Source organism: Stigmatopora argus, chromosome 20 (genome assembly GCF_051989625.1).
Source record: "Stigmatopora argus isolate UIUO_Sarg chromosome 20, RoL_Sarg_1.0, whole genome shotgun sequence".
NCBI classification, from domain to species: domain Eukaryota; kingdom Metazoa; phylum Chordata; class Actinopteri; order Syngnathiformes; family Syngnathidae; genus Stigmatopora; species Stigmatopora argus.
The window spans coordinates 9,606,673-9,614,632 of NC_135406.1; the positions used below are offsets into that span (position 1 = coordinate 9,606,673).

The 7,960-nt window shown below is 48.7% G+C and overlaps 1 pseudogene; it reads left to right on the forward strand.

Annotated features, from left to right (window-relative positions):
- Positions 1 to 761: 761 nt before the first annotated feature.
- LOC144065624 (general transcription factor II-I repeat domain-containing protein 2B-like) lies at positions 762 to 3,569 on the forward strand (annotated as a pseudogene).
- The last annotated feature ends 4,391 nt before the right edge of the window (positions 3,570 to 7,960 follow it).

A 7,960-nucleotide genomic window follows, 5' to 3' on the forward strand; every position in this document is an offset into this window, starting at 1 on the left:
CTCGCAGCTCCCTTTTAGCTTGTAGCATCTGTGGTCGCAACCGCTTTGAACGGCGCCTATGATAGAGTTGCTACCGGGGATGCTATTGCGGGGAGTTGCGAGCCAGTGCCCCTGATGTTCTTATTAGCAGCGAACGAGAAGTAATATAATACTCCTCGCATTAGATAATAATAACAGGAAATGCAGCAGCTGAGTATACCCACGTATTGATTGTGGGTAAAGTTTTATTCTGAGAAAGAGTGCCATTGCCTGTCGGCGTTGTGTGCACGAGTATACTTCATTACCCAGAAAGCCCTCTTTTTCCCGCGCATGCGCGTTGTGCGTTTCCTTGTCTGAATAACTCATTCGGTGCTCGTAGATATTGTTATACACGAAAGAGATGCAAAAAAAAATTCCATGGCCACCTGGCTTGGTCGCATCACGAAATTTTGATCGCATCACGGGCGAATAATTCGATCGAAATTTCCATCGTAAGACGAGAATATTGTATGACGAGCGGTCGTATGACGAGGTACCACTGTATATATTATGTTACTAGAATAGAATATTATAGAGACGCAGCCTACTGGAATTTCACAGTAATAACACCAATGGGTTAAGGCGCATCATCTACTCTTATTTCACCTTCCATTTTGTGTTCCTGCCTAAAGTTTGGGCCACTGCCCATTTCTATGTGACGTGATCTTGTTTAAATAAAGCCCGTGGAGCAGAGGTGTGTGGGAGACAACCTTGGGAAAGTGGAAGGATAGACACATCTTCCAACTTTTGCATTGTGCCCTTCCCCCCTTCTGCAGAAGCGGTTAAAAATCGCATTATTGCTGTCTTGGTATGCTTCCTTATGTTCAACGTAATTGAATGTCAACAGCGGTCCTGACACCAGAAAAGAAGACTCAAGAACCTGCACAGGAGAAAAGCCATTTTTGCTCATATTGTGGTCCAATGCATAGGACAACGACAGGGAGAGATCTGTTCACGGACGTAAATGTATGCATGGACAAGCTCGGACTGAAATGGGACAAGCTGACAGGTGTCACAACTGATGGTTCTCCAAATCTGACGGGGAAAAATGTCTGAATGTTTAAACATATGCAAGGTAAAGTGACTGAAATCAATGCAGATCAGAAATGAGTATTTTTGCATTGTATTAATCAGCATGTGTTGTGCAAGTCAGTGCTAAAAGTCAACCATGTTATCGATGTTGTGACCAAAATAGTTAACTTCATCAGGGCACGAGCACTGAATCACAAACAGTTTGTTACACTTTTGGAGGAGCACGAGAGCGAAAACAGTGACATCAGGTTACCACACAGCTGTCATCTGCCTGGGCAAAGTGTTAAATAGAGTTTGGGCCCTGAAGGCAGAAATTCAAGAGTTTTGTGAGAGGAAGGGCAAAGACATCCCAGAGCTCTCAGATGAACACTGGGTGGCAGGTCTTTCATTCGCTGTTGATGTGACGGCACTGATGAATGAACTGAACTCCAAACTGCAAGGCAAGGCCCTTTTTCTTCATGGAATGCTTAGTCTGGTGAAGGCTTTCATGACAAAGTTGCAGTTTATTGCAAGCCAACTACAGAGCAACAGTCTCATTCATATGCAAACCCTGAAAGAAGTCATACCATCAGCTGATCGCCTCTGCAGGAGTTCATCCATGTTACGAGCACTTCATGGTGAGTTTTCAAGGCGATGTGAAGATCTCAGAAAACTCGAGGGTGAAATGCACCTGATTTCCTCTCCCTTTACCTGCAGTGTGGATAATGCTCCCAGTGATGATCAGCTGGAAATTATTGACCTGCAGTCTGATCTATTACTGGCAGAACACTTTAAGTCAGGTTCACTGCTTGATTTTTACTACTCTTCTCTCAAGGAGAAGAGCTTTCCAAACATGAGGAGACATGCTCAGAAGATGTTGGTTCTCTTTGGCTCTACCTACATCTGTGAACAAACATTCTCACTGATGAAGTTTAACAAATCCAGATACAGATTTCTCTCACTGATGATCACCTGTCAGCTCTGCTTTGCATACCTACTTCAGACACCCAACCTGACTTTGATGCACTTGTTAAAGCCCAAGAGAGACTAGATTTCTCTCACTGAACAAGAAAATGCAAAATAATGTGATAAACTACAACCAGCAGTGAACTGGAGCACTTTCTTTGAAGGACTTCTCAAAATCACAGTTCCGTGACAATCATTATATTGCAATAAGACGTGTCTTGCCTTATATTTGAAGTACAAAGAAAATATTGTGAAACATGACTGAATAAATGGCATTTTTTGTAAGGCCACTTCCTTTTGTCATTAGTTAATGAAACATACAGTATACTCTTACAAGTCGTATCAACTTTTCAAAACAAGGCTGCTTTTTCTAAAGAAACAATCACCTAATATTATGCAGAAAGGAGTTCAGTGTTTTGGTCCTCCTCTCCACAATATTTTCTGTTTCTCATGAGGCCCCCAAGAAAAAATAATTGACCACCCCTGCATTAGAGGCTACCTGATGGTGTGGTGGTTCAGTCGCTTGACTTGGACGTGGGCAGGTGTGGGCTCGTTCTCTGCTTGTGGTATGATTGTGAGTGCAAATGGGATGTCAGTCATGAAGCCATGAGTCAATCTGCAGTCAATGTTAGTTTTTATTGAGTTACAGGATGTTGGAATAATGATTAATACCCTTAAATCATTATTAGTAATATATAATTAAAATTGGAAGACATCTTTCAACATAACTGGTTACAACTTGCAAGGAGGTACCTTGTGACGTCGTCTTAGTCCACAAGGCATTCTGAATTGCAGTAACTGAATCATTGTATTTAATCGCGACACACGGAAAACATGTTATGTAATCGAAACAATTGTCTTAGACAGTACAATAACACCCTAGATGGTTAGAAAAACAACTGTGTAAGAATTGCAGAAGTAAGCATAAAAGTTGAACAAGGCCTAACAACGGTGTGAGGAATTGCATAATATTTTCATTATAAGGTAAACAAAGCATTATAAGGTAAACAAAGCAGCCGTATTTTCAAACAATAATGCGATTATCGCCATCTGCTGCCAGAGTCCCGTCCAAACACAGGTTGTGTTTTGCCGAAAAAGGTCCTGAAAACAATGTGTCCTCGAGCTGTGGGGCCTTGAGGAGACGATGGGGAGGAAAAAATGTCCGTGGTCCCATGAATAAATTTATAGCCTTATTACTTATTAAAAATGCTTACAACACATATAGAAACATTCCATAATAAATCCAACACAGGAGCGCAAGTATCTCTGATGGGAGAGCATTTGACTGTAGTCCTGGTTCAACCCTAGATTTTGGCAGTCTGTCGGTCTCTGTAAATCAAACCAAAACCAGTTAGAACTTAGTTTGCAATCAATTTAATAGTAAGGTGTGAGTCAATATGCAGTCTAGGTTGGGTATCTGTCCAGTTGAAGTAGGTCAGATGGGAGAGTGTTGGACTGAAGATATAAAGGTCTCTGCTTCAACCCATAGCTTCGGCAGGCCATTACACTCTGTAAGTCCATGTCAAATTAGTTAACACTTAATTTGGTGTAATTTACTAGTAAGTAGTGAGTCAATTTGCAGTCCAAATTGGTTAATACCTACAAGAGCTGATGTAGCTCATTAGGAAAAGTTTTGGACTGAAGATCAAAAGGTCCCTGGATCAACACCAGTGTTCGGGAGACAACAGTTGGAACCTTCACGAGGTGTCTCCCGAGAGGCCGCCCCGCTGCGGCCTGCGAATCCAACACAACCACCCAGAGCTGCCACCCAGGAACATGGCGCCCTATGTTTTTCATCCAGCCGGAGATGTCCGCCCTGCCCCACACCTCCGGTTACTCCTCCTAAGGGCAGGCGACGTCGAGGAGAACCCGGGACCTACCTGCCCGGGATGCTCTAAGACGATCCGTCGTGACTTCACCCCACTGGTCTGCAACGCTTGCCGACGAAATTTCCACAGGACCTGTAGCAGCCTGACCCGAACCCAGATAAAGAGTCATCAAGGCTTTCTCTGCGGATCCTGTTCCGGAAATGCCGTCGTGCCGTCACTTCCGCGCACAGCCTACGTGGGACCGAAAGAAAAATGCTGTGTCTGCAAAATCTCCTTCTCCCCTACCATCTCCCCCATCCCCTGCTCGAACTGCCCCAACAAATCCCACCGCTCTTGCTCTGGACTACCTCGCTCCCAAACTAATGCAAACTGGCTATGCCCGACCTGCTCACCACCCCCGACACAACAATCCTCCACACACCAAACAGCCATAACAACACACCAACCTATAAACGCAAACTGCCCCACCTGTAATAACAAATTAATCGTTTCACGCTCTCCCCTGACATGTAGATCCTGCAAACGTGGATTCCACCTCAAATGTGCCCCTGAAACCAGACACGCTTTAACCATACTTCGCAGGAACAATAACTGGTGCTGCCAGAGCTGTCTGAACCTGAAACCCTCCCACCCTCAACAACCCACAGATAGGATTGCCGATCTACCGGAGGCACGGAAAGCCGGTCTCACCATCCTTCAATGGAACTGTGACTACCTGGCGACCAAGACTACCGAACTGAAAGAGGTGACGGCACGTCTAAAAATTGACATCCTCCTCCTCCAGGAAACAAAACTGGGACTCGAAGACCCGACGCCTCAGCTCGACGGTTATAACGTGATTCGCCAAGACCGTGAGGGCTCAGGCACAAAACAGCGACGAGGCGGGGGTCTCCTTGTCTACCTGAGATGCGGCATCCCCTACTCCATCCTTCCAGCGTCCCCATCAGGCCCCCTCGAACTCCAGCATATCCACATTCCCATCGCCCGCAGGCGGCACCTCTCACTGGTCAACGCCTACATCCCCCCGGCGACATCGGATTACTGTCCTGCCCCCCAAGATTTCTCCTGGTTAAACTCGCTCCCCACGGAGCATGGCCTGATCTGCGGGGATTTCAACGCGCACCACCCGACCTGGGATATACTTGCCAAGACAGATCCCAGGGGTAACGCAATCCATCAATGGGTCGATGACCATGACCTAACTCTCCTTAATGACGGCGTGTGGACACGGGCTGCCAGATACCAACAAGGAGCAGGCATGAGTGCCCCCGACCTAACGATCACTGACCCCACCACGGCCGAACATCTGCAATGGGAACCCATCGACGAGATGACCTCCGACCACAGACCGATTCTGATTAGGTGGAACCGTGCTCTCCGTGTCGAATGCCAACAAAGAAGAGTACGACCCAACTTCTCGAAAGCTGACTGGAAGAGGTACCGTACCATCCTCATGGATCGCCTACCCGTAATCTCCGCAGCAGCCACAGCCCCGGAAAAACTCTCCCTCTTAGTGCAACACATGAAAGAGGCAGCAGCACTTACAATACCGGTCAAAGTTATCCGCCAGAAGGAGCTCCCATGGCTGACACAGGACCTGAAGGACCTCATCCGTGAAAGGAATCGACTACGTCGAGACCTCCAACAAAATAGGAAAGAATGGATAGCACTCTGTCAACAGATCAAACAAAAAACCACTGAAGCGAAAAGGAACGCATGGCGCTTACACCTCACCAAGATCGCCGAGACAAGATCTACGGGACAAGCCTGGTCCTTAGTAAAATCCCTCTCAGGCACCAAAACACAACAATCTGGCGAGTCCCTGGTCTACAAGAACAAGGAGTACGTGAGTGACCGAGCCAAAGCAACAGCATTTATCAGGGAATATGCCTCGGTCAGCGGACGCAAGAGTGACAAGCGGAGCAGACGAGCAGTGCGTTCTATACGTACAGCTACCCGCAGACTGCTCGGCTCACCGCGACAAGTCCTCGAGCTCCCGTTCACCGATGCTGAACTGCAGACAGCGCTGTCCCAACTTAAAGCGGGTAAGGCAGCTGGACCCGACGACATAGCCCCGGACCTTCTAAAAAATCTTCCGGCAAACATCCTTCCCGAACTACTCCATATCATCAACACCAGCTGGCTAGAGGGCTGGTGTCCACAAGCTTGGCGAGTGGCCACCATCATCCCTTTCCTCAAAAAAGGGAAGTCACCAAAGGACGTTGGGAACTACAGACCCATCGCCCTCACCTCTACGCTTAGCAAAACAATGGAAAGGCTCATCGTGAACCGTCTCGCCTGGTGGTTGGAAGATAAACAGCTTCTCAGCCACTGGCAAGCCGGTTTTCGAAAGGGAAGAAGCACGACGGACCAGGCCTTGCGACTGTCGCAGTTCATCTCTGATGGCTTCCAGTCGACTCAACGGCAACGCACGCTTGCAACATTCTTTGACTTCAGCAAGGCATTCGACCAGGTATGGAGAACAGGTCTCTTACAAAAAATGGCAGACCTGGGGGTCCCCTACCGCTTCATCAGATGGATCGCCAGCTGGCTCACAAATCGCACAGCCAGGGTCAGGATCAACAATACCATCGGCAGGAGCAGAACCTTCAAAGAAGGGCTCCCCCAAGGCTCGGTCCTGTCACCCCTCTTATTCATCATCTACATTAATGACCTCCTCGACAAGTTCAACGACTCCACCCTGGTCAGCGCCTATGCAGACGATCTGGCTCTTGCTTGTCGGGGTAGGAACAAAGAGGAGGTGGAAAGCAGACTTCAAGCGGAGGTGGAAAAAGTCTGGAGGTGGAGTTCCGAGGCACACCTAAACCTTAACACCACCAAGTGTGAGGCGTCATTTTTTAGCCTGGACTCAGCTGAGGCCAAATGGCAACCAAAGATCTTAATAAATGGCGCCACCCTCAAGCATAACCCCACCCCCACTTTTCTTTGCGTATCTTTTGACCGACAACTCACGTTTGCAGAGCAAGCGAAAAAGGTCCGCCAAACCATGTCCAAAAGAACGAACCTCCTCCGCAAACTCAGTGGCACATCCTGGGGTTGGCAACCAAACGACCTTAGAACGGTGTATATTGCCACCCAGAGAAGTCTTGCGGAGTACGCAGCACCGGCATGGGCCCCCTGGCTGGCCCAAACTCACCTCAAATCCCTTGAAACCGCCCAACTGGAAGCAGCCCGCGCCATAACCCACCACCTCAGGTCTACCCCCACCGAAGCAGTCCTACATGAGGCACATCTCACACCCCTCTCATCCCGCCTCAAGTTACAAGCACTTCTTAAGGCGGATGCCTGGAACCAGCTGCCTCCTTCTGATCCCCGACACCGCCTCCTCCATGAAAACGTTAAAATGCGTTTGCAAAAGAAGCCAGACTGGCGATCATCGACCCTTCCCCGTCTTACCGCTCTCGAACTCCATACCCCTTGCACATACTCTTCCCATCCCTGCCCACCCTGGCTATTACCCCCCCCCCATCCAAACCGCCTTTACCGCAGTCTCTAAACACATGCCGACCATCACCCAAAGAGATAAGGCAGAAGAGCGCATCAGAAGCATGGGCAAACCGGACCTACAGATCTTCACAGATGGATCCACCAAAGAAGGCACTGCGGACGGTGGTGCAGGTTTTGTCGTCATTAAGGAGAGTGCAATCATCCACCAATGGCATGGTGCCACTGGCAGCCGCAGCAGCTCTTACCACTCTGAAAAAGTGGCACTGACTGAGGCACTCTCCTGGCTGAGGGAAACAGCAGACTGGCAGACATCAATTATCCTCAGTGACTGCAAATCGCTGGTCCAAGCCATGGGAAACCCCCATACGCAAGACCCCGCCATTCGGAGACTTCAGGGTGACATCGCCCTTTTCCCTCCGCCTAAGCGACTGCAGCTACTGTGGATCCCGGGCCACTGCAACATATGCGGAAACGACCTGGCTGATGCCCTAGCTAAACTTGGCTCGTTAGATGACCAAACCAATACCCCCCCGGACGCAGCCACAAGACGTGCCATCATCCAACGTGAAGATCGCTCCCCCCCCCCTCTCCCACCCCCGCCTTCTGCAGACCTACACTACAAAAGTCACAGAGGAAGAACTTGCCCTATCGAAAGGAGACCGCACAGA